General features: G+C 45.6%; 1 long non-coding RNA gene across 3 annotated transcripts; it reads right to left on the minus strand.

Moving 5' to 3' along the window:
• Positions 1 to 377: 377 nt before the first annotated feature.
• Positions 378 to 15,226, minus strand: Gm40016. Of its 3 annotated transcripts, XR_879922.2 has the most exons (4): positions 15,031 to 15,226; positions 14,731 to 14,787; positions 4,063 to 4,233; positions 378 to 1,147 (listed from the first exon to the last, which is right to left on the minus strand). It is a non-coding gene; the product is annotated as a predicted gene, 40016 (long non-coding RNA). The 3 variants fall into 3 exon arrangements; XR_879921.2 differs by having other exon boundaries at positions 14,731 to 15,226; XR_003949562.1 differs by lacking the exons at positions 378 to 1,147; positions 4,063 to 4,233 and adding an exon at positions 12,925 to 13,242 and having other exon boundaries at positions 14,998 to 15,226.
• Between the last annotated feature and the right edge of the window lie 12,557 nt (positions 15,227 to 27,783).

Raw genomic sequence — 27,783 nt, forward strand, 5'->3', positions numbered from 1 at the left:
TTAATCCTTCCTCCAACTCTTCCACAAGACTTTTTGAGTTTCATCTACTATTTGGCTGTAGGTCTCTGCATCTGTTCTGGTCAGTTGCTGGGTGGAACCTCTCAAACACTTATGCTAGGCTCCTGTCTGCAAGCAAAACAGAGTATCATTAACAGTACCAGGGATTGGTTTTTTTGTCTATGGGATGAGTCTGAAGTTGAGCCAATCAGACTGCTCCATCTTTGTCTTTGCACTTCTTATGAGCAGGACAAATTTTGGGTCAATGTTTTTTGGGTGGGTTGTTATCCTTATCCATCCACTGGAAGTCCTGCCTGGCTACAGGAGGTAGCCACATCAGGTTCCATATTCTCCACCACTAGGAGTCTCAGCTATAGTCACCCTCATAGACTCCCTGGAGTCTCCCCCTTCCTAGGTCTCTGGCATATCCCTACCCCAGCTGATTTCCATTCACTCTTCTGGGCCCTCCCTACACCTGATTTCTGCTGCCCATCCCCCTTCTCATCCCATCTCCAATCCAATCCCCTCCCAAATGGCCCAGTTTATATTCAAAGTCTCATTTATCTGATAAAGGCAAATGGTCTATGTACTTTATACTATGGTCATTGTGTTAGTTAAGGTGCTCCGGAGGAAAAAACTGAGAAAATGACTAGATCTACATCTATATCTGTTCTATATGTTAAAGATGGAATTGTTAGAATTGCCTGCAGTTTGTGGTCCAGGTAGTTTAGCAATTGCTATCTCTCAATAGGAAGGCTAAGAATCCAGTAGTCGTTTAGTTCCTGAGATTGGATGTCTCAGCAGTTCAGTCCCAATCTGGTGCTGGAGTCCTGGGCAACTCCTAAAGAGCTTCTGGTCTTGGTCTGTGTTAGAGCCCCAAAGAAGTAGGTTGTAATTCCAGCAAAGAAATGGAATAGATGAACGTGCCAGCAGGAGTGAGGGCAAGTGGGTGAAAGACAAAAAGCTTCCTTCTTCCAAGTCCTTCCATGTGGTCAACGTCCAGAGGAGGTGGCCTAGATGTGGTGTGGGTCTTCAGATCTCGAATGATCCAATCAAGAAAATCAGTCAACAGGCATGCCCAGGCATACTTGGGTTTTAGTTGGTTCCAGGTGTAATCCTAACTTGACAACCAAAATCAGCCATCACAGACCTGAAATAAAATTTCATGCTGTAAGTTCTCAGCTTGTGCCACGGTATTAGCACCTAAGTAAGTTCATCTTTTAGAGTATTTAAGATTTCTGATTTTCTAGGTGAGAGGTCATGTGTCTCAAGTAGCTATTTAAAATGCTGGTGAGTATGAGCTCTCTGTGTCCCCATTACCCCTTGTCCTGTGTGGATAACACTTTCCTTGTCTGGCACTTACAGTTGAATTGTTGATATCTGCTCATCAGCCTTTTCTCTTCTCATGGTTCCCAGCTCTTGTTTCAGGGAAGCCATAGTTTCTTGCATTTGGAAATCTAGCACAAATCTTCACAAAGCTGTCTCCTGACACTGGGTCTTGGCAGTGTCAGACATCTTTGGTAGAAAACCTTTCTCAGATTATTTTTTGAGGAAGAAGAAAGATCAGAATAGGTAAAGTGTGACAACTGCTGACTGAAGGTCTTTGCTGCCCCAACCCTGTGCCCAACCACTGTGTAAAGCGTCTCTTCTGTAGATCTTCACTGTGTGTCTTAGTTCCTTTTCTACTGCTGTGAGGAAACATCACACAATCAAGGTGACTTATAGAAATATGTTTAATGTGGCTTATGGCGCCAGAGGATGAGTAGACAAAGGATACATCAGCAGGAACAGCAGAGAACTCACATCCTGACCTACAATCAGAAGCCTGAGAGCTAATTGAGAATGACATGAGTCTTATGAGACTTCAAATCCCACCCCCAGTGACACACCTCCTCCAACAAGTGCACACCCCCTATTCCTTCCCAAAGAGTTCCATCAACTGGAGACTAAGTATTCGAACACTGAATCCCATGGGGGGCATTCTTATTCAAACCACCACTGTGCCCAAAGCAGATATTGCAGCATGTTCCTTAGTAGTTTCATAGAGGGCATATAAAACAGAGGATCATGTGTGTGCCATGCTTTTGAAAGGGTCTGTATTCAGGAGAGATCAGGTGACAAATGGCCAAGAGTAATTTTGTTAATACTAGGGAATGATTCCCTCTAAGTGCAATGTATTTGAGTGGGTAAAAGTGAGGTTTAAGCTCTTGAACAGAGGAAATGGGTCAAACAGCTGATTTTTCACCATCGATTGTATGCTTAGTTCATGATGTATATAAAAATGACCCCTAAACTTGTGATTGATAACTATAATATGTATTACATACTTTCTGTGAATCACAAATATGGGATAAGCTTAGCTAGGTGTACTGGCTAGTTTTGTGTCAACTTGACACAGCTGGAGTTATCACAGAGAAAGGAGCTTCAGTTGAGGAAATGTCTCCATGAGATTCAGCTGTTAGGCATTTTCTCTATTAGTGATCAAGGGGGAAAGGCCCCTTGTGGGTGGGACCATCTCTGGGCTGGTAGTCTTGGTTCTATAAGAGAGCAGGGTGAGCAAGCCAGGGGAAACAAGCCAGTAAAGAACATCCCTCCATGGCCTCTGCATCAGCTCCTGCTTTCTGACCTGCTTGAGTTCCAGTCCTGACTTCCTTGGTGACGAACAGCAATGTGGAAAGTGTAAGCCGAAAAAGCCCTTTCCTCCCCAACTTGCTTCATGGTCATGATGTTTTGTCCAGGAATAGAAACCCTGACTAAGACACTAGGCTATAAGCTTAGGGTCCTTCCAATTCTGCTTTATAGAACCTAGAACTATTGTTATCTGAAGGTCTATCTGAGACTGGAAAAATCATTTTCTAAGAAATCTCACTCACATAACTCAAGTAAATGATGTGGGCTCTAGATGGGATGTTCTAAAGTTCAGAGCCTGTGGACTTTTCCATGGAGCTTTGACCCAAGAGAAGAAGCATAACAGGAACATGTTTCACTATTTGATCTCAGCATCTTTTGTTTGTCTTCCTGGCATTACCAGAGTTTCTCTGATTATGTGTAAGAAGAGACTATAAACAACATAAATAGGAGGTGGTAAAGCCATCTGGTGCCTTTGTGAATGATACATGTCCTCCATTGTCTCAGGGATTTGAATACTTGTTCCCCAGTTAGTGGTACTGTTTGGAAAGGTTTAGGAGGTGTGGCCTTGTAGAGGAAATAAATCGCTGGGGTACACTTTGAGAGTTTAAAGGCCGTTATTAAAACTATTTCTTGTTTATTCTCTCTGCTTCATGCTTGGTTCGCGAGATGCAAGCTCCCAACTCTTTCAGTCGCCGTGCCTGCCTCCTGTTGCCTCCACTGCACCATCGTGGACTCTCACCCTCTGGATCCATAAGCCCAAATAAACTCTTCTCTAAATCCCTTTGTCAGTGAGAAAGGTAATCAGTACAGTCACCAAACAAGTCACGTCCTCAGTGTCATTTCTCTCACCTAGTTTCAAAGTGCTTTATGGGGAAAAACAAAGCAAGAACCCTGGTAACTGTTTCTATAATTTATACTCAGGACTTTAAGCATCCAATTATGCCCGTACAGTGTGTGCTTCAGGGCGCATAGCTTGTTTTCATCAATTCTGACATCAGAGGGGTAGCCTGTGTGACTTGACTTTGCAGGGTTAATAAGTATCTGAGTAGAGACTCACTAGCAAGGTTGGCTATGTTATGTTGCCTTCAGCTCATATGTTGAACCCACAACAAGGATCTCATGAGCTGGTAGCTCTGGGTTGTATGTGAGATGAAGGAAGGGTTGAGTTGTCATGGAAGAGCAAAGAGCAAATATGTTGAAACAAAAACACCAGTTCTCCACGTAGTACAGTGATCATATTAAAAGGATGTTGGGCTTGTCATAAAGAGTAATATGCTTAGTACCTTGTTTGTCAAATTCTGGCAACCAGAGTATTACAGATTCAGTAGTATCTCAATCGTCTTGGAATTCAGAAAGTTTTGCATGCATATAATACAATATGATAGGGACAGAGCCTGAGTCTAAGCATGGCATTCACTGATGTCCTCTACATACCTTCCCACACAGCCTTGAGATAATTTTATACAGTGTCGATGTGCCTGCATTTCTGAGATCCACCCACAGGAAGGCAGGTGTACCACGGCCCCATGTGTCATGCCAATGCTCAGCGAGCTTTGGATTTCAGAGCTTCTCAGCACGGAGATATCCACCTCAGTGACGTTTGACCTGTGAGGGAAGATGTGTGGTAGCAAGGAGAAAGCCTGTTTCAATCAAATCACATACATGATTCAAGTGCGGCCAGAGGGAAGGTGCATGTGCAAACCTGTGACCTCATCTGGATGGCAATGAGAGAGGAAAACTCAATGAGGGTGACATCAACCTTATCTCTGACCAAAGCTGGGCCCATAAGCTGTTTCTGATTAGTACTCCTGGGACTTTTAGAAGGTTCTGGAAAGAAGTCAGCTCCCTTCTTATGAGGGCTCTCTTTTGGGAAACTATGTGAATTCTCATTGCTTTATGATTACCTGCCCAAGAAAGCCTAGGGGTCTCTTCAGTTCACCACAGACGGTCCCAGCCTGCTTTTCTGCTAGGGACTTGGATGCCTGCCATGTAGTGGCTCAGTTCCGACTCTGCTACCTGCTCTGCACTTAGGGACAATGTCCTTTAAGAGAAACCAGATTGTGAGGATAAATGGCAGCCTGCTGCCTGTGAGCTCTTCTTTCCTGTTAGCCAAGGCCTGGAAATGCCTTTACAAGAGCAGCCAATGGTACTATTTCGTTTTAATGTACAAGTCCTTATGGGAACATCCTCTTTTTCTTTTTCTCCCCCGACCCTTTTTTTTGGTATGAGTTTCTGATGTCAAAAAACCCAGCACAACTTTTAACTTGGGCAGCGTCTGAACACGAGGCTGCTGGACTCTGAAGTACTCCATCAGTGGAATGTCTCTTTTCATCTTTGTTCTCTAAATCTACTTTTTATTTGCCTGCATAAAGGGAAGAGAGTCCCTTTAATGTTGTGTGGATAAAAGCCACAAGAAAGAGATAAAGCATGAAACAAGTGCTGGGCCCTTAGGGGTAACAGAGCAAGGAGTCCGGGATGCCCTGTCACCAAAGAAAGGCACTTTGCTAGTTTAGACAATTATAGACAAGACAACTGGTTTAATTTGCATTAATTGAGGACTGCGACTGTCGCACTGGTTTCAGCAGTGACAGATTAAGAATGATGTATGTGACAACCCACAGTCAAACACGTGATTGTATTTTGATGGGAAAACAAACAGCTTGGATGTTGTTTTAAAGCTATTTGCTTTGGGTCCTCGAAGTTGACTAGAATTTTCAAGCAGGCCTAATGCAGACTCTCTTCTCATCTTCTTGCTGTCTCTGGATTCCTTCTCTGGGTGGAGCATGGGATGTTGTGATGGCAGCTCCACCACTGTCCTGCTGCAGGGCAAAGCCGGACTGGGGCATAGTCCCACCAGCTGACTTTCTGTTTGTATTTATTCCATTAGTCCAGCTGACAATGCTCAAGGATAATTCTTCATATTGAAAGAATAGCCCTTCTTTCTTGTTCTGTTGGTTTTTTTGGTTTTAAATTAGAGCATACTCTACTTTTATTTGTTTATTTTTATTAGTTTAAATCTGTGAGGGGTACACCACCACCCGGGTTCTGTGTCTTTGCAGGCCTTTGCAGGAAGGCTTCTTCAGAATTTGGCATAAATCCTGTTACTGTTTCCAACCGGTTCAGTGGAGAAAGCCTTCCCTTTATTTCCATGAACCCCGAGAGAAGCACAGGAAGGTTAGGGATAATCGTTGAGGCTTCCCCTTACAAAGCTTGCAACATCTACCCATTGCACGGGTAGGCAAATAAAAACTTGTCGAGGCCTGGAAAGTTCTGATAGTTGCTGATGATAAAACTCGAGAGAATTCTCTAGCACCCTGGTAATGAGCTGAAGCCCAAGGCTAATAGCGTTTCCCTTTCGTTGGGAATTATGGGGAAGCTATCGTGACATTTGTATTACCCCAGAGAGATCTTCCACTAGAAAGCTGAGCTTTGAAGTAGTATTGGATTTGCTCCATTGAGTCTGAAAGGTTTGCCACTGGTTTTCGGGAGACTCACCCCAGCCAAAGCCAGGCCTCTGGGAGGCTTTATTCCTAGGCTCAAGTAAACAAACAGCCTCAAATGGCTGAGGCCACAAACAAAAGTCAAGGGGTGGGGGTGGGGTGGGGTCCGGGGCCACGGAGACATTCCCACATTCCAGTCTTTCCAGCTCTGGGGTCCTGTGTTCAGAGCATGAACCCTCCAGCCCTCGGCTCCCATCAGTATGCCTCTTTAAGTGGTGAGATTGTTGCTGGATAATTCTAAATGACCAACACACGCTAACAAAGCCGATGTGGGCAGAGGAGATAGAAAATGGGTGGTTGGGGCAGATCCACGAGGGCTCATTAATCTTCAGTAAATTAAAGCTCATCACCGCTCCGCCCCTCGACAGCTCTTTGTCTTGCTAATTCACATTAGGCCAAGCCTGGCTTCACGCTTTCAGGCTTTTCAGAGGTGAGGGCCTGTACAAAGCTGCAGATGTGGAAACCCGGAGAGACCTTTGCTCCGAACGCTGCCTGTTAACATTAGCGCGCTCCCTAGGCCCACAGAAGAACGTTACTGTGATTCTCTGGCTTCAGAAGACTTCCCAGGAAGCAACTTGGGAGTTTAAAGCAGCAGGAAGAGAGGTGGGGAAGATGCAGAGGTGCCAAGGCCCACCTCCGCTGCAAAAACTCAAAACAAAAGTAACATTAAACAATGCGTGGTTTTGTTCCTCAACACAGAAATGTAGCAATCCCCAGTGTTACAAAGATGGGGGAAATACAATCTTATCATATAGCTAGAACAGACATTTCTGACAGAAGTCTGGCTAAATAGCGATTGAAAATATGTATATTCTGTAACCCAGCTACTCCACTGTTGGAATTATTCTGCTGATGGAACGTTGTATAGATCCACAAATATATGTACTAGCATAGGTACTGAAAACCATCGTGACAGGAAAGAGGGGAGGAGTAATGTTTATGTGCATAAAAATAATACCTGTAAAGTTCAGAATTTCTGTAAAACAAAATGAAGCCCATCTTGGGACAGTTTGTAAAGCTATCCAGAAAGTAAGGCTGAAGTACTAGAGATTCCTTTGTAGCCAACATCCTGATGTGTTTTATAAAACCAAAGATATGTTTTGTGGAGCACGGTACGGTGTGGTGGGAGGGGGTTGACTCAGCAGGCCCATCCTGAGGCATCCCTCTGCAGTGGTAACAGCCAACAAAGAAGGGTGTAGTATAGAATAGAGTTTACTTAGGAACATGGGAAGGAGTGTTGAGAAGGAAGTAGAGGCAGAGATGGGACAGAGATGGGGACACACACATACACACAGAGAGAGAGAGAGACAGAGAGAGAGAGAGAGAGAGAGAGAGAGAGAGACAGAGAGAGAGAGAGGCAGAGAGAGAGAGAGAGAGAGAGAGAGGCAGAGAGAGAGAGAGAGAGAGAGAGAGAGAGAGAGAGAGAGAGAGAGAGAGAGAGAGAGAGAGAGAGACTGAATAGTCCTTTTATATGTGAGCCAGGCTGGTACCTGGTTGTTGCTAGGTAACTGCTGGGCGGAGCCTAGAGAAAATGTAAACAGATCATGCCCTTCAAATACCATAGTTATGCAAAACCCTTACCAAGGACAGTTTTCATAGACTCAGCCCCATCTAGTGCCCTGGCTGTGGAATGTGGGTGGGGGATGGGGAGGAGGCTTGTGGAGATGGCACCTGCTCTATTTCACCTATTAATGACAATCTGCCTATCAATCCACTTGCTCTGGCTTCCGCCAACAGATGCCCAGGGCGTCAGTGTGCATCCTGTCTAGCACAGGCTACTTCTGCCTATTAATATTTTGTTCTAGGCTTGTGAGCACAAGTCACCCACTGCTCCTTTCCCTGTTTATCTCTTCACATACAAGTGAACACACACAACCTGACATGGAACTCTGTAGGACATTAACCTACACTCGATCCCCTGTGTCCTTACAGTTTGGACAAGGAACATATTTTACACATCAAAGCAGACCTAGCCTCCAGGTTTCCCAGCATCCCTCAATCCTTACCTGGAATACCTTGCCCCAAACCCTGAACTTTCCAACCTAGGGGTGTCTGCATACATGCCCTTTCTCTTTCTTCTCCCTCCTTCACCATCCTCTCCCCATGGTGACTTCTCTAGCGTCGGTCCAGTTAACTTGTCCACCCCAGAGCAGCTTCCCAATTAACCTGCATTTAATCTAATCTAATCTAATCTGGCTTGAACTGGTCCATTTCATTGGTGGAGAAATAAACTATCCCTTACTCTATTTGCATGGCTAGTTCTTCAGTCTTAAACTCCCACAGCCTGAAAAATTTCCTGTGAGCCCTCTGCAACTATGCATCTGTCTTCCTTTGAGTAAACACCATCTGTCTTTCATTCATTAAGAGGGCATTTGTGTGACCTACCTGCTTGGCCACAGCCCACATACACGGGTCTTATCTCTTCAGACCTGGCAAGCATTCTCTAGTGCCTCTCTCTGTCTCCCTCACTAGTTGAGTTGCTGAGTGCTGACAAGTTATGAGACTCACTGAGCAAAGGGATTCATGAGGACCGAAAATGAGCACAGCCAAAGTTTTCGAGTGGCGTGTTCCACTGTCCAAAGGGAAAGTTGATTAGCTGTCACTGCCTCACACCTCCGGCTTTCTTACTACTTTAGGTTTGAATATGTTTCCCAAGGTTCCTCTGAAAGTCAATCCCCAAAGCAACTGTGAAGTGATGGGACCTTGAAGAGGTCATACGGTCATGAGGATTAATGTGGCCTGAGTTTGTTATTGTGAGGGTGGGTTTATCACAAAAGCAGTTGTACACCTTTGTTTGACAACTTTCATCGTGAACTGCATCTGCCGTGTTATGAGCAGACCTCCAGGACCAGCGCTCTGACTTTGAACTCTCTAACTCTGGACACTGTGAGCCAAATACATTTATTTCCATTAGAACTAGCTAATAATATGTTTTTGTTACTGTTCTATGGCTGTGAAGAGACACTGTGACCGTGGCAGGCATGGTGCTAGAGCTGTAGCTGAGAGCTTTACATCCTGATCCACAGGCAGGAGACAGACAGACAGACAGACAGACAGACAGACAGACAGACGGATGGACAGACAGAGACTTGAAACCTCAAAGCCTACATTTAGTGACACACGTCTTCCAACAAGCCCACACTTCCTAATCTATCCCAAATAGTTATCAAAGGTCCTCCAGTTCTGTGGGAAAATTGCTAATTAAGGTCAAAATCTACCATTGACTGGATAGCCTTATGGGACGAATGGAGGACTTCCTTCGTTAACGGAGTTTCTCCTTTTCTGACCTGGTCCAGGGAATTCTAAGCCCCCACACTCACCTTTATCTGAGGAATGTCACCTAGTCTCAATTAGTTTATAGGATCAATTTCCTTTCTCCCGACAAAACCTGTTTAGGCAGCACCTGAGATTCCTGAAATGCTTTCCCATGCTAATAAGCCAGGCACCTTAAGCCCCTGGCCAATAACCTTTGTCCATTTTATATGTCCCTACTCTCAGTTCCCCCAAACTTTACAAGCCTTCAGTCACCTTAAGTAAAGCTGATCTGCCTACTGACTGCAGGTCCCACTGTGGTGTATTCACCACACACACTCAGAGCTTCTGGAACCTCTGTTGATGTCTCTGCTCCCACTGCCCTTGTGGACTGAATCGATGATCTAGAAGAAGGGGGGGACCCACACAGTTCCTCCCAAGTGAATGAACCCTTATTGCACCCTTCACCACACATTCCTGACGATGTATGGATGCACCGCCTCTCTCCTTCCTCCTCACTCACTTCTGTCAGTTGCTGTGGATAGAGGAAGCATTGCACACTATGTGGCTGGAGCATCCTGGAGCTCAAAGCCCTGTGGCTCCAGTGACCTTTGCTCATGGCTATCCTCACAGCCTTTGAATGCTGTCATCCCTGGCAGAGGCTTTGCTGATTCTCCTTGGCCCTTCTATGTCCCAGCCCCTTCTTTCACTGAGAGAGCAAGGCTGTTGCCCATTTATCTCAATTAATATCTTTGGTAAAATGACACATAAAGAGAATGGCTGATAGTGGACATTTCCATTTCTGTAGGGAATCATGGAAGGGGAATATTCACATTAGAGGTCTCAAAGCCTTATGTGTTTGTTCTGATGTAGATATTCAAGACTACAGAGACACTCATGGCTGAGGGGAGCCTGAACCAGTTGTCAGGTGTGTTCATCACAGCGGTTGGTCATGACTCTTGCCCCCATCAAGATCAAAATCACTAAACAAGACCCCTTCCTTCATGCAGTTTGCATACCACTGGGGCATTTGTGTGTGTGTATGTTACATATGAACCTGTACATAGAGAGGAAAATTGCCAATAAGCATAAATGAAACATGCAACTTAATTGCTTGTTGGAAGACAATAATACTATGGGGGTGGCTGGAAATTAGAACCAAGCTGAAAGGGAAATCCGTGGGCAGCAGAGTGTTAATTGGGGTGGGAAGAGTGGCCTGCAGGGACATTTTGCCTAATGCTTGAAGATAACAGAAGTTGCCTGGGCAAGCTTTCCAATCAGAAGAAATACCCAGGCCATATGTTCACTTCATAATAAGTTCCCTCAAAAGATGCCCAAGCTTGACATTATAAGCCAGCCAATCATATGATGGGAATTAGGTTCTGTTTTCAGCAACTTGGACCCTCTGGCTGTTGCAGAGAAGATTCTCAGGCACAGAAACCTTTCCAGTATTTAGTTGCATCTGGAGCTGGATACTATGTAAATTTTAATGTGCATAGTGTTCTTACCTACATGTTTGCCTGGGCACTGTGTGCCTGTGGTACCTGCAGAGGCCAGAAGAGGGTGTTTGATTTCCTGGGCCCGGAGTGACAAATGCTAGCTACCACATGAGTGCTCAGAACCAAGCCTGGGTCCTCTGGAAAATGGACCAGTGTTCTTAACTAACGAACCCTCTCTCCAGCCGGAAGCAGCTGCTTTTATCACTGGGCTCATTCGTCTTTGTCACTTCATCCAGGGATGCTAGTCCAAACCAGCCAGCATTGTTTTCTTTGCTTTCCCATAAACATTCAAAAGTTTTATGTATAGAAGAACCCTCAGATGCCCTGGACTCTCTGTGTTCTCCTTGCCCCCAGAGAAGTCTTCAGTGAATGCGGATTTGTTGAATTGGAGAAACAGCTCCAGATACCACTGAGCCCACTACAGAAATCCATCCCTACAACTGATTCTCCGGAACCACTTCTGATGCCACAATCTCTAACTATCATGGTTCTCTAGAGGAATAGAAAGTGACAGGATGATTGGTATGAGAAGACCCACCCTCTGTGTGGGTGGCACTGTCTGGTGACGGGGTAAATGACTCAGAAGGAGGCAAGCTTTGTGCTGCCGTCTGCTCCCTTGACTGTCACTCCCGCTGGCCAGCTCATCTATCCTGTGGCTGCCGATCATGATTGCTTTGCTGACATTAGGTTTCTGGCATGGCCTAGAGACCAGCAGCTATCCAAGAACACTCCAGTCATTCAGTTTCAGAAAGGGACTGTTGAGCCATCCGGCCCTGGACTGAGCAACTCCTGGTTCTTAGCTTCACTGTGTGAGATGGCCATTGTACGACTACCTGGACCATACCCAGACCATATCGTGTAAGGCGATCTGTTCAACCCCTTTTTAATATATACTCATTCTGTTAGTTCCATTCTTAGAGAAACCACACTCACACAGGACTCTGCCCTCACCATCCCATTAATGTGATCTTGCAGAAGTGAGTCAGGTCTCTTATGACTGGATTATTTTGTGGTTTTATTTCTTCCCTTCCTTTACAAGTTCTAGGAATTCAACCCAGGGCCTAGAATATTCTATTATTCACTCTATGCTGAGCTATAGCCCCATCATGGGAGTAGGTTGTTATGCAGCAAAGCTACTCCTGTCTTGGCGTTTTCTGCACATGGGCAGTTCCCTGCTTCTCGGCTGTATTTTGACATAATCATGGGCCCTACCAAAATGCCAGTGCTATGCAGTTAAGAAGCTTCAGTCATCACAAATGACCTGAAAAACCCACTTTTTTAAAAGATAAAGTACCCTGCCTTAGTTATTTTGTTATAGCAACATAAAACAAACAGAGATATTGTATGTGTTTGTCAAGGGGTAAGGTATTTTTATTTATGACTAATGCACTTGCGTGTGAGGTATGTGCCCTATTTGTGTGTAAATGGTACAAGATGCATACCTCACTCCTTTTAGAGACATATTTATAACTGTGAAAAGGCTTTTATCTTTGAGATTGTTTGACCTAGGATGTGGGGCCTTGTGTGGCTTATGGTCATGTTTCTTAGCATGTAATCTTTTCTCTGGTTTGCTTTGATGGTTGTTGTGTTTTGGGGACAGTCTCCAATGTCAGCCCACTTGACAATATTTCCTGACACCAGAATATCTGCTTTGGTCTCCTTCAGGACTTTGACACTCAGATTGTGTGTGTGTGTGTGTGTGTGTGTGTGTGTGTGTGTATGTGTGTGTGTGTGTGTATGTGTGTGTATGTGTGTATATGTGTGTGTGTGTGTGTGTGTGTGTGTGTGTGTGTGTGTGTGTGTGTGTGTTAAGGAACAGAATGCAAGGAAAGCAAACACTTTTAAAGAAATAATCTAACTTTTTGGCACTTGGTTCAAAATTCTTTCTACTCAAGAGAAAGGAGAATTTGTTTTTTTATTTGTTTGTTTGTTTTTTTTTAAAAGATTTATTTATTTACTATATGTAAGTACACTGTAGCTGTCCTCAGATACTCCAGAAGAGGGCATCACATTTCGTTATGGATGGTTGTGAGCCACCATGTGGTTGCTGGGATTTAAACTTGGGACCTTCGGAAGAGCAGTCGGCGCTCTTAACCACAAGGCTTAGGGGTTGATCTATTTGGTTTTATGGATGACTGAAGGAAGGACAGACACATAGACACAGGGGCACCAAAACTGGAATGGGCTGGGCCATGTGTGCTGATGGAGACCCACCATCAACAACCAGGAAACTACCCCCCCTTCCCGAAAACCCAGTGCATCTGTTTTACACGTCTGAATGAAGGAGCTGGACAAGAAGACAGGTTCCAATCGTCTCGGTAGGAGGCGATCTCTGTAGGGGACCAAACTCAACCTGTAAGCATCTAGGAGAAGAAAACTGCAGTTGAAAATTTCTGCACACTCTGTCAAAATCAGCACAGGGACTGGGGGAGGCTTTGAAGTTCCCTTGGGTCTGAGGTCCTCAGGTCTGTGACATGGCCGTGTTCTTGTCAGCAACACACATTTCCTCAAGGCTTCCTCTCCATAGCATGTGTAGTACACTACACAGCATTAAGTCCTTTGTCTGTAATGTCCTATATGTGTGCATATGCACTGTGTGTGCGGACCTGTACATGCATGCCCACGCATGTGCATGCATTCATGTGCATATGTGCCTTAAATGTGAATAGATTTCTCTAACCCACCACTTTTATGGTTTGATGTGTGTGTATGTGTGTGTCTGTATGTTTGTGCGTGCGTGCGTGCGTGTGTGTGTGTGTGTGTGTGTGTGTGTGTGTGTGTGTGTGTGCATGTGATTTTTAAATAGATCTGAGTTTTATTTTCTGTCCTGGGGATGGAAGGAGACTTGTGCATTCTAGGCAAGTGCTCTACTACTGAGCTGCAGCCCAGCTTGAATGAATTGTAAATGTCACCAAACTTAGGTGTTGGTCACATGCTATAAATTAGCCCTGCTTTACATTCTCTTGATTCTACAGAGAAAAGGGGGTACCTTTCCCCTCTGTATTACTCAATATTTTAAATTATGTGGTTGATTTTAGTTTGGAAGACTTCTATAATGCTGGAAAGGCCACTCCACTACTAAGTAGTAAAAGTCAGGTTGCCCAAGTTGTTGTCTAGAACATTGCTAATGTATCTCTTTGAACAGTTTGGTATAATAAATTCTACTCTATTTTTTTTCAGTGTCAATATGCTCCAATCAATATAATTATTCTGTTGAATTCACAGTGATATATGCTTTTCTGTCACCTCAGATCTGTGCGGCCACTCATTCCCCCAAACCCACAGGTAAGGAAGCTGTTTCTAAGCTTGTGACGAATTAACTTTGTCCTGTGTCCATTGCTGCCCAGATTGGAGGTCTTTTAACTATGAGAGCTTTTGCGTGCATTTAGCAGATAAATCAATGGGTTTACACCCCCTCCTCCTTCCTGGGAAGCCAGAGAAGAGTGGATTATCCCCAGAGTACCAGCCCTTTTGGGGAGAGAAGCAATCCAAACATTTGTACTTGAGTAAAATCTGGGTCCTTGAAGACGATTAATCTACTGCTTGGCCATGATTTAGATTCAAGTTTAGAGTCTGCAAAGTCTCTGTTCGCTGGGCTTCTGCAGGCACGAACTGCATTCTCTTTTGCTTCAGTGTGGCCATGCGGGCTGGGTTTCCTGCTGCTTTAGGAGTGCAAAACCAGCTAACTGTAGGCTTTCCCTCTGTGCTCCAGGACCAGCCCGGAGTCCCTATAAAACCCTTATTTAATTGCTGGCACTTCTTTTATCCAGTCAGCCCCACTCACTAAAAGTTGTGCTGATGTCCTTACGCATTGAGTGTCAGAAGATGAGAAGACAAGAAAGAGGACTTACTGACATTAGGGTCCAGAAGGCATCTTGCAGAAGTCCCGTAGGGTTTGTCTGTCTCTTCTGCAAAGAAAAATTAAGGCATGGTCTGGGTGTCAGCCATTTCTCTACCTCAGTGTTAGGCAGCTTCGCTCTCCCGCACTGAGAACGAAGCCTCTGCTCCCCATTTCCCCTCCCCTTCTTCTTGACTGCCCCTCTACTGCCAGCGAGCCCCAAAGTGAACACAGCAGTATGCCATCTGCACACTCAAACGCTTGGCTCCATGGCCCGCACCCGTCTGCGTGTCACTTCAGATGGGCTCCTTACGCGCACAGGCTGGAACTGCTGGCTTGAGATGTCACGTTCCTAGCGAACAAGCGAGGCACTGTTTCACTGGCTTGCCATGCTTCACGACAGTCTTGCACAGGTGGGTGCTGACTCCCCGATGATAAAGTAGTAATGAGCACCTAATTATGGATAATTGCGTAATGAAGGGCGCACTTGCCTCTGCCAGTTCACAGTTGCAGCTGGTACCCGAATGACTTCTGCTTGTGGCAACAGGTTACTTTGTTCTTGAAGCATTTGAGGGGAAACGGCAGGCTGCCAGCACACCAGCATGGATTAAATGATCCCCAGCAAGTTAGCGCCTGACTGCTGTTTCTCCAGGGCAGGACAGGGAAGCCTGAGTAGTCACCCTCCTAATTACCCAGGGAGATTAATTCGTGCGCAAGGGCTGAGGACTAGTAATAATGTCTTCCATGGTTGGGGGTGGGGGGGTATTACAAATATTTTGACTATGAAGCCACACCCTGCTGTGTTTCTGTGACAAGCCACCTGTGTGCTGGTCTGTAACTGCAGCGCCAGGGAACAGCGAATTCCAGCATGTACAGTGTTCCCAAGTCTGCCTGATGTCAAGGATCGATGTGTGCACTTGCTATGAATATACATTGCCCATTCTGCTTTGTACTTATTTGGTAATAATCTGTTAGGATAGTTCAATAGGCTTAGGTCCTGTCCCCAACACTGCCACTAACTATAAACCAGGAAAGTCACATTTGTCTTGGTGAGCCTCAGTTTTCACAGGTATATTGTGAGATGGGAAACCCTAAGATCCAACAATATAGTTTTAGGACATTTGTTGCACTAGAGAAAAAGTGCCACTTGACTAGTCTCAAGTGACTCAGCAGTTTATTGCTTTAATCACTGGGTAACCTCATCCAACCCATCCAGTTACAGGTTGCTGTGATAACCCAGGCTTTCCCAAAAGTCTTCCCCATTCTAAAGCCTTCTTTCCTCCCTCTCTAGCCCTCCTTGCTTCCCATCCTTCTCTCCTTCCGTCTTTCAGTCATGACCTTGGTACCCTTGCTGCTGAATGGTGCCCATGCTCCACTCCCTTGATTTATGTGGTACTGTCACCACAGTGCAGATAACACTATTCAACTTCTCAGGCTGGGGGCAATATACAAAGGGCCCCCTCCTGCTTCTCCTGGGATCCTGACAACCAGAATCCCACTGCCAGGCTGTGAGGGGATTCCACCATTTGGGGGTGTGAAGTGGGATCCGGGTGTCAGGATCCCAATACACTGCCTGAGCAGCAGCTTGCCAGTTCAGCAAGTATTTCATCTCCACACGAGTTCTACAGGCCCCTGCCAAGCTGTTTAGTTGACAATACATGAGGTCCAGACTGGCTGTCACCTTACAGCCCTTCCCAACGACATTCTATGTGCAAAAGAAATGCTTTATAGTTTTATAAGCATATGGACTGGGCATGGTTTGCTGTTCAGCAACAGGTAATTGATGACTGCAAGCTGCATGATAGAATATAAAGAATGTGGTGTGTGTGTTGTGTGTCTGTGTATGTGTGTCTGTGTATGTGTGTCTCTCTCTGTGTGTGTGTGTGTGTGTGTGTGTGTGTGTGTGCACTGTAAATAAGACACCTGTGTGGTGTTGAGCCATCAGTTATGGATCATTTTTTCTGTAGTAGATGTGATTCAGTGGGCTTTGTTAATTAGTTAACTGGCGTTCAGTGGCATCAGAGACCAGAGTGATGATGGTGCGGAGGTCGATTTATTAATCCCAGCATGCATAGATATGTGAAAGTTAGCTCCATGGTTGTAGAAAAAGATGAGGCAGTTGAGGGGTTAGAAACAATCAGCAGGGCAGGTTTTCTGATTAAAGTGAGCCCGAGGTTGAGATGAACACTGGTGGGTCCTAAGCTCAGCTCATTCTGAGAATCCACCCCAGCGCTCTTAAAGAAATGGGAAAATCGGAAACGTGGCAGAGGGAAAATCTACTGCTAACAGGTTGAGTAGAGCCAACCTGGTTAACAGTAACAATAACAGTAACAGTAACAGGTTGAGAAAGCGTATTTGTTTTCACTAAGTGTTTCTATAACAAAAGACATCAGCAAAAGCAGGCACCTGTAGCCATTGTGAGGAGAAGGTGTCTGTTGGGGTTGGAGCAGTGTCTGGGGTGTGCAGTGACATTTCGAGGTGGCTTGCTTCCTAGCCTTGCAACATCAGAGCTTGGGTTTACAGCCTACTGGGGCAGAGGGAAGCACGCCAACTGAATTCAAGAGGCCCAGTTAGAAAGCCAGGGCTCTCACTCCATCACCTATAATGAGAGCTGTCACCTGCCTGGAATATGCCTCTCAGCAGGACCGGCACATTCCTTCCTTATAGGCAAAGCTACATAGGAAGCCAACTCCTAATCAGAAATCGTCTTCTTGGGAATGAAATCAAAAGGAGAAGCAGCCGAAGTGACTCTTTAATGAGCGAGCTAAGGGGGCCCAGGGCAGGCACATCTCCTACAGATGAGTTCCCAGTGGGCATGGGGTGGACATCATCCAACAATCCAGTGTGTGTTTGTCTCCCCCTTCTATCTTCTCCCTTACCCCCTCATTTCCTTCCTGTGTTCCCCTTCAGACTTCTCCCTCCTAAACTATGCCCAAGGGTTTATTCTGTACTTAACTGAGAAACCCCCACACATCTCTTGGAGAGTGGCACATTTTACTTTGGACAAACAGGTCCTGGTACAATGCCCAGGGCCATTCTGTTCCTTCCTAGTGTCTCTGTGACTGCACCCATTGTATATATAAATTTCACAACACATTCTGATTGAAAGCAATCTAATTTTCAAGTTCTTGTTGGTGCAATATTCTAATCATTCCGACCATATCCAAACAGATCCCTCTTAAAGATATCTGGACCAGAAAAACTCCATGACACAGGGACTTCTATGCCAAGGAAACGAAGGGCATGGCTGAGTGCTTGGGAAGAGTCTTTCCAAAGAAACCTGTACAAAGGTGAGGGAAAGAGACTCCAGTGGCTGGTGAGGTGGCTCAGTGGGTAAAGGGTGTTGGTGTCAAGTCTGAAGACCTGAGTTTGATCCCTTGGTCTCTGGCATGGTAGAAGGAGAAAACTGACTCTCTGTCCTCTGACCTCCACACGTAGTCTATGGCACACGTGACCCTGACTGAAATTAACAAGCAAATGTAAACAATAGTTTTAGAACTTGACATGAGACTCTGAGAACATCTGCAGTGCAGGAGTCATAATGAATACGTTTTAAAAGGGCCAGAGGGTGGGTACAGTGCAGAAGCACAAGTCCAGGCATGAGGGAGAGTCCATGAGGAGTCAGTGGTCTGGGTTGCTGGAGCAGAAAGCACAGTGGTTTGGCTGCTCGGTACCATGGCTTTTTCATCTATATCCCACTCCGGGACACAGCACAGCCCTTCAGCAGGCACACTGTGACTTGGACTAACAGATCCAGCCAAGTGCCGAAGACTAACAAACTGAAGTCTGTTTCTTCCTCAGGGCCATCCCAGCAGGTGAGTAACAGCCAGCGTCAGCAGCCAGGCCTGCATATGTTCCTGTCTCCTCATGTGAAGATCTTTTCAAGGGATAGGTTAGTATGTCTGTTATAATTCATAGGCTTTCTTGTGAGATAAATTAGGTAATTTCTTATTATTTTGGTCTTTGCTTTATTACCACTTAATCTCATTTTGATGTGTCCACCCAGACCCGATCACATCCCTGTCCCTTTCTCGTAGCCTGGATGTATATTTTGAAGTAAGCTGGGCTAGCATAAAAAGTCAGAGAAAGGCTTTCTAACAACGCTCTCGGAAGCTTTCTCCCTGTGTTGACAAGTTTACGTCAGCCTCAGCCTCCTACTCCCTGTTGGGAGCCGCGCCCACATTCGCCGTTACAAGATGGCGCTGACAGCTGTGTTCTAAGTGGTAAACAAATAATCTGCGCATGTGCCAAGGGTATCTTATGACTACTTGTGCTCTGCCTTCCCCGTGACGTCAACTCGGCCGATGGGCTGCAGCCAATCAGGGAGTGACACGTCCGAGGCGAAGGAGAATGCTCCTTAAGAGGGACGGGGTTTCGTTTTCTCTCTCTCTTGCTTCTTGCTCTCTTGCTTCTTGCTCTCTTGCTTCTTGCTCTCTTGCTTCTTGCTCTCTTGCTTCTTGCTCTCTTGCTTCCTGCACCCTGGCTCCTGAAGATGTAAGAAATAAAGCTTTGCCGCAGAAGATTCTGGTCTGTGGTGTTCTTCCTGGCCGGTCGTGAGAACGCGTCTAATAACAATTGGTGCCGAATTCCGGGACGAAAAAAAACTCGGGACTGGCGCAAGGAAGATCCCTCATTCCAGAACCAGAACTGCGGGTCGCGGTAATAAAGGTTCCCGTAAAGCAGACTGTTAAGAAGGATTCAACTGTATGAATTCAGAACTTTTCAGCTGGGGAACGAGAGTACCAGTGAGTACAGCTTTACGAGGTAAGTCTGATCTTGAACTTTCTAACGAAATTCAAGACAGTCTATCAGAAGTAAAGTGGAATATGTTTGGCCTTGAATTTTTTCTAGTGTTAGAAGCCCTTTTGTTCCTTTTCACATGTTATCAAGTAGTTAAGATAGGGCGGATTCTAGAGGAAATTCAGGACAAGCTATCAGAAGTAAAGCGGGGAGAGAGAGTAGGAGCAAAGAGAAAATATGGTACACAAAATAAGTATACAGGCCTTTCCAAGGGTCTTGAACCCGAGGAAAAGTTAAGGTTAGGTAGGAATACCTGGAGAGAGATTAGAAGAAAAAGAGGAAAAAGGGAAAAGAAGAAAGATCAATTAGCGGAGGTCTCTAGGAGATACTCGTCACTAGATGAGCTCAGGGAGCCAGCTCTTAGTAGTTCTGAAGCAGATGAAGAATTCTCCTCTGAGGAAACAGACTGGGAGGAAGAAGCAGCCCATTACCAGCCAGCTAATTGGTCAAGAAAAAAGCCAAAAGCGGCTGGCGAAAGCCAGCGTACTGTTCAACCTCAGGGCAGTCGGCTTCAAGGTCCGCCCTATGCGGAGTCCCCGCCCTGCGTAGTGCGTCAGCAATGCGCAGAGAGGCAGTGCGCAGAGAGGCAGTGCGCAGACTCATTCATTCCCAGAGAGGAACAAAGGAAAATACAACAGGCATTTCCGGTCTTTGAAGGAGCCGAGGGTGGGCGTGTCCACGCTCCGGTAGAATACTTACAAATTAAAGAAATTGCCGAGTCGGTTCGTAAATACGGAACCAATGCTAATTTTACCTTGGTGCAGTTAGACAGGCTCGCTGGCATGGCACTAACTCCTGCTGACTGGCAAACGGTTGTAAAAGCCGCTCTCCCTAGTATGGGCAAATATATGGAATGGAGAGCGCTTTGGCACGAAGCTGCACAAGCGCAGGCCCGAGCAAACGCAGCTGCTTTGACTCCAGAGCAGAGAGATTGGACTTTTGACTTGTTAACGGGTCAGGGAGCTTATTCTGCTGATCAGACAAACTACCATTGGGGAGCTTATGCCCAAGTTTCTTCCACGGCTATTAGGGCCTGGAAGGCGCTCTCCCGAGCAGGTGAAACCACTGGTCAGTTAACAAAGATAATCCAGGGACCTCAGGAATCCTTCTCAGATTTTGTGGCCAGAATGACAGAGGCAGCAGAGCGTATTTTTGGAGAGTCAGAGCAAGCTGCGCCTCTGATAGAACAGCTAATCTATGAGCAAGCCACAAAGGAGTGCCGAGCGGCCATAGCCCCAAGAAAGAACAAAGGCTTACAAGACTGGCTCAGGGTCTGTCGAGAGCTTGGGGGACCTCTCACCAATGCAGGCTTAGCGGCCGCCATCCTCCAATCTCAGAACCGCTCCATGAGCAGAAATGATCAGAGGACATGTTTTAACTGCGGAAAGCCTGGGCATTTTAAGAAAGATTGCAGAGCTCCAGATAAACAGGGAGGGACTCTCACTCTTTGCTCTAAGTGTGGCAAGGGTTATCATAGAGCTGACCAGTGTCGCTCTGTGAGGGATATAAAGGGCAGAATTCTTCCCCCACCTGATAGTCAATCAACTGATGTGCCAAAAAACGGGTCATCGGGCCCTCGGTCCCAGGGCCCTCAAAGATATGGGAACCGGTTTGTCAGGACCCAGGAAGCAGTCAGAGAGGCGACCCAGGAAGACCCACAAGGGTGGACCTGCGTGCCGCCTCCGACTTCCTACTAATGCCTCAAATGAGTATTCAGCCGGTGCCGGTGGAGCCTATACCATCCTTGCCCCCGGGAACCATGGGCCTTATTCTCGGCCGGGGTTCACTCACCTTGCAGGGCTTAGTAGTCCACCCTGGAGTTATGGATTGTCAACATTCCCCTGAAATACAGGTCCTGTGCTCAAGCCCTAAAGGCGTTTTTTCTATTAGTAAAGGAGATAGGATAGCTCAGCTGCTGCTCCTCCCTGATAATACCAGGGAGAAATCTGCAGGACCTGAGATAAAGAAAATGGGCTCCTCAGGAAATGATTCTGCCTATTTGGTTGTATCTTTAAATGATAGACCTAAGCTCCGCCTTAAGATCAACGGAAAAGAGTTTGAAGGCATCCTTGATACCGGAGCAGATAAAAGTATAATTTCTACACATTGGTGGCCCAAAGCATGGCCCACCACAGAGTCATCTCATTCATTACAGGGCCTAGGATATCAATCATGTCCCACTATAAGCTCCATTGCCTTGACGTGGGAATCCTCTGAAGGACAGCAAGGGAAATTCATACCTTATGTGCTCCCACTCCCGGTTAACCTCTGGGGAAGGGATATTATGCAGCATTTGGGCCTTATTTTGTCCAATGAAAACGCCCCATCGGGAGGGTATTCAACTAAAGCAAAAAATATCATGGCAAAGATGGGTTATCAAGAAGGAAAAGGGTTAGGACATCAAGAACAGGGAAGGATAGAGCCCATCTCACCTAATGGAAACCAAGACAGACAGGGTCTGGGTTTTCCTTAGCGGCCATTGGGGCAGCACGACCCATACCATGGAAAACAGGGGACCCAGTGTGGGTTCCTCAATGGCACCTATCCTCTGAAAAACTAGAAGCTGTGATTCAACTGGTAGAGGAACAATTAAAACTAGGCCATATTGAGCCATCTACCTCACCTTGGAATACTCCAATTTTTGTAATTAAGAAAAAGTCAGGAAAGTGGAGACTGCTCCATGACCTCAGAGCCATTAATGAGCAAATGAACTTATTTGGCCCAGTACAGAGGGGTCTCCCTGTACTTTCCGCCTTACCACGTGGCTGGAATTTAATTATTATAGATATTAAAGATTGTTTCTTTTCTATACCTTTGTGTCCAAGGGATAGGCCCAGATTTGCCTTTACCATCCCCTCTATTAATCACATGGAACCTGATAAGAGGTATCAATGGAAGGTCTTACCACAGGGAATGTCCAATAGTCCTACAATGTGCCAACTTTATGTGCAAGAAGCTCTTTTGCCAGTGAGGGAACAATTCCCCTCTTTAATTTTGCTCCTTTACATGGATGACATCCTCCTGTGCCATAAAGACCTTACCATGCTACAAAAGGCATATCCTTTTCTACTTAAAACTTTAAGTCAGTGGGGTTTACAGATAGCCACAGAAAAGGTCCAAATTTCTGATACAGGACAATTCTTGGGCTCTGTGGTGTCCCCAGATAAGATTGTGCCCCAAAAGGTAGAGATAAGAAGAGATCACCTCCATACCTTAAATGATTTTCAAAAGCTGTTGGGAGATATTAATTGGCTCAGACCTTTTTTAAAGATTCCTTCCGCTGAGTTAAGGCCTTTGTTTAGTATTTTAGAAGGAGATCCTCATATCTCCTCCCCTAGGACTCTTACTCTAGCTGCTAACCAGGCCTTACAAAAGGTGGAAAAAGCCTTACAGAATGCACAATTACAACGTATTGAGGATTCGCAGCCTTTCAGTTTGTGTGTCTTTAAGACAGCACAATTGCCAACTGCAGTTTTGTGGCAGAATGGGCCATTGTTGTGGATCCATCCAAACGTATCCCCAGCTAAAATAATAGATTGGTATCCTGATGCAATTGCACAGCTTGCCCTTAAAGGCCTAAAAGCAGCAATCACCCACTTTGGGCAAAGTCCATATCTTTTAATTGTACCTTATACCGCTGCACAGGTTCAAACCTTGGCAGCCACATCTAATGATTGGGCAGTTTTAGTTACCTCCTTTTCAGGAAAAATAGATAACCATTATCCAAAGCATCCAATCTTACAGTTTGCCCAAAATCAATCTGTTGTGTTTCCACAAATAACAGTAAGAAACCCACTTAAAAATGGGATTGTGGTATATACTGATGGATCAAAAACTGGCATAGGTGCCTATGTGGCTAATGGTAAAGTGGTATCCAAACAATATAATGAAAATTCACCTCAAGTGGTAGAATGTTTAGTGGTCTTAGAAGTTTTAAAAACCTTTTTAGAACCCCTTAATATTGTGTCAGATTCCTGTTATGTGGTTAATGCAGTAAATCTTTTAGAAGTGGCTGGAGTGATTAAGCCTTCCAGTAGAGTTGCCAATATTTTTCAGCAGATACAATTAGTTTTGTTATCTAGAAGATCTCCTGTTTATATTACTCATGTTAGAGCCCATTCAGGCCTACCTGGCCCCATGGCTCTGGGAAATGATTTGGCAGATAAGGCCACTAAAGTGGTGGCTGCTGCCCTATCATCCCCGGTAGAGGCTGCAAGAAATTTTCATAACAATTTTCATGTGACGGCTGAAACATTACGCAGTCGTTTCTCCTTGACAAGAAAAGAAGCCCGTGACATTGTTACTCAATGTCAAAGCTGCTGTGAGTTCTTGCCAGTTCCTCATGTGGGAATTAACCCACGCGGTATTCGACCTCTACAGGTCTGGCAAATGGATGTTACACATGTTTCTTCCTTTGGAAAACTTCAATATCTCCATGTGTCCATTGACACATGTTCTGGCATCATGTTTGCTTCTCCGTTAACCGGAGAAAAAGCCTCACATGTGATTCAACATTGCCTTGAGGCATGGAGTGCTTGGGGGAAACCCAGACTCCTTAAGACTGATAATGGACCAGCTTATACGTCTCAAAAATTCCAACAGTTCTGCCGTCAGATGGACGTAACCCACCTGACTGGACTTCCATACAACCCTCAAGGACAGGGTATTGTTGAGCGTGCGCATCGCACCCTCAAAGCCTATCTTATAAAACAGAAGAGGGGAACTTTTGAGGAGACTGTACCCCGAGCACCAAGAGTGTCGGTGTCTTTGGCACTCTTTACACTCAATTTTTTAAATATTGATGTTCATGGCCATACTGCGGCTGAACGTCATTGTTCAGAGCCAGATAGGCCCAATGAGATGGTTAAATGGAAAAATGTCCTTGATAATAAATGGTATGGCCCGGATCCTATCTTGATAAGATCCAGGGGAGCTATCTGTGTTTTCCCACAGAATGAAGACAACCCATTTTGGGTACCAGAAAGACTCACCCGAAAAATCCAGACTGACCAAGGGAATACTGATGTCCCTCGTCTTGGTGATGTCCAGGGCGTCAATAATAAAAAGAGAGCAGCGTTGGGGGATAATGTCGACATTTCCACTCCCAATGACGGTGATGTATAATGCTCAAGTATTCTCCTGCTTTTTTACCACTAACTAGGAACTGGGTTTGGCCTTAATTCAGACAGCCTTGGCTCTGTCTGGACAGGTCCAGATGACTGACACCATTAACACTTTGTCAGCCTCAGTGACTACAGTCATAGATGAACAGGCCTCAGCTAATGTCAAGATACAGGGAGGTCTCATGCTGGTTAATCAACTCATAGATCTTGTCCAGATACAACTAAATGTATTATGACAAATAACTCAGCAGGGATGTGAACAAAAGTTTCCGGGATTGTGTGTTATTTCCATTCAGTATGTTAAATTTACTAGGGCAGCTAATTTGTCAAAAAGTCTTTTTCAGTATATGTTACAGAATTGGATGGCTGAATTTGAACAGATCCTTCGGGAATTGAGACTTCAGGTCAACTCCACGCGCTTGGACCTGTCGCTGACCAAAGGATTACCCAATTGGATCTCCTCAGCATTTTCTTTCTTTAAAAAATGGGTGGGATTAATATTATTTGGAGATACACTTTGCTGTGGATTAGTGTTGCTTCTTTGATTGGTCTGTAAGCTTAAGGCCCAAACTAGGAGAGACAAGGTGGTTATTGCCCAGGCGCTTGCAGGACTAGAACATGGAGCTTCCCCTGATACATCTATGCTTAGGCAATAGGTCGCTGGCCACTCAGCTCTTATATCCCATGAGGCTAGACTCATTGCACGGGATAGAGTGAGTGTGCTTCAGCAGCCCGAGAGAGTTGCACGGCTAAGCACTGCAATGGAAAGGCTCTGCGGCATATATGAGCCTATTCTAGGGAGACATGTCATCTTTCATGAAGGTTCAGTGTCCTAGTTCCCTTCCCCCAGGCAAAACGACACGGGAGCAGGTCAGGGTTGCTCTGGGTAAAAGCCTGTAAGCCTAAGAGCTAATCCTGTACATGGCTCCTTTACCTACACACTGGGGATTTGACCTCTATCTCCACTCTCATTAATATGGGTGGCCTATTTGCTCTTATTAAAAGGATAGGGGGAGATGTTGGGAGCCGCGCCCACATTCGCCGTTACAAGATGGCGCTGACAGCTGTGTTCTAAGTGGTAAACAAATAATCTGCGCATGTGCCAAGGGTATCTTATGACTACTTGTGCTCTGCCTTCCCCGTGACGTCAACTCGGCCGATGGGCTGCAGCCAATCAGGGAGTGACACGTCCGAGGCGAAGGAGAATGCTCCTTAAGAGGGACGGGGTTTCGTTTTCTCTCTCTCTTGCTTCTTGCTCTCTTGCTTCTTGCTCTCTTGCTTCTTGCTCTCTTGCTTCTTGCTCTCTTGCTTCCTGCACCCTGGCTCCTGAAGATGTAAGAAATAAAGCTTTGCCGCAGAAGATTCTGGTCTGTGGTGTTCTTCCTGGCCGGTCGTGAGAACGCGTCTAATAACAACTCCCTATTTGTGATCATTATGAGGTCACCACTTGACAAGACAGGCGTCTTCTGCCCGCTTTCCCCTCCTACCTTTGAGATGGAGTCTCACTACGGAACCCGGCTGTAGCAAGCTCCTAACCCTCCCGCTCCATCCTCTTGAGAGCTGCTGTCACAGGTGTGTGCCACCATGCCCAGACTCAGACTTTGCACTGGCACAAACTGGATATCGTGAGTGGCTGTCTTTTCCTCTAATTGGAAGCTTTTCTGGTGACTGAATACGCAGACTCCACAGCTTCCGATCTCCTCACCAGCTCTTTACCCAGTCATTCATAATTTGTCACGAAGGTAGCGATTGTCTGAGTATCTAGCTACTTACTTATGGTTTCATAGTATCATCAGTAAGAGGACATTGGGCCTTTTGGAAAGCATACAAAGATTTCCCTTGAAATACTAATCTAGTGAGCACTATTCTGAAACAAAACAGCTAAACACTAGAGACAACTATAATTTGTTGAAGGAGCCTGGGATTACCACAAAGCAGTGTCAGTTCGTGGTAAGAAAAGTCAAACTACAGAGAATTTTGAAAGAAAATAATACTTTAAGGAAACCCTTCCCTGCAGCAGTCTCTCAAAAAACAGGCCCTCGTCAGCGACATAGCTGTGTCTGTTCCTCCATGCCTCAGTCCATGCCCCTGCTGCAACAGGAGGGCAAAATCCAGGCCATAATGTTCTCTAATTTAAAATACAACAGACTAGAAATGCCTGCTAATGAGCCATGCTAGTCTCTGGGCCCTAAAGTACATAGTGAGTGAGTTCTATACTCTTGCCCATAGCGACCAGCAGCCTAGTGGAAGGATGTGATATTGCTGATGGCAGTAAATATGAGGGAGAGCAAAAAGGTAGGCGTGAGGGCTTCCGTTTCAGAGTAGCCTGGAGAACTCCCTCTAAGTAGCCCTAGATCACCGGGGCTTTGCACATCTCTCAGGAAGAGAGAGAACAACCAACTGGAGTTCGTTTGAAAATTTGTTAATTAACTGGATAAAATAACTAAAAGTGTCCTCTTCTCCCTTGAGGAACATTCTTTAGCCTCAGCACATAAGCACTGATGGTTCAGACAGACAGAGAATGTCATCCAGAGACAGAGAGTCTCAGGTCCACAGCAGGCCAGAGCATGAGATGAACTTTGTTTTTAAAAAGTTCCTGGAAGGGGCTGGGAGACAGCTTAGTGAGCAGAGGCCTGCAGTGCAACGGTAAGAACCTGAGTTTAAGTCCCGGGGCACCTGTGTAAAAGCATGGCTGTGTGGTGTATGACTGCAACTCCAGCATTGGGCAAGGTGACAGACCCCGAGGACTGGCAAAACAGCAAGCTTTGGTTATAATAGAGAGCGCCTGACTCAGGAACTCAGGGGACAGATGAGAGAAGAAAATCTGGACATCCACCTTTAGCCTCTATATTACCTGGACTGCACACATGTGCACATACCTGCACAGTGTGCAAAACACTTGGCAGTGCACGACCCCACCCCACCCCCAGCTTGAGAAAAGGAAAAACAAAAACCTCCTGTGTATCATCCCTCACGTTGGCAGATTTTGTAGCATCTTCCCAACATTCGTAGACTCACTGTGTTTCAGAGCTTAATCTTTCCCCACTAGGCTGATGTGGCCAGTAATTTTATATGCTTACATACCCACAGCCTGATATAAGATAGGCGCCCACAGCAGGATCACTGTGTATCACCTATTCCCA

The sequence above is a fragment of the Mus musculus genome, chromosome 11, assembly GCF_000001635.26.
Source record: "Mus musculus strain C57BL/6J chromosome 11, GRCm38.p6 C57BL/6J".
Taxonomy (NCBI): Eukaryota; Metazoa; Chordata; class Mammalia; order Rodentia; family Muridae; genus Mus; species Mus musculus.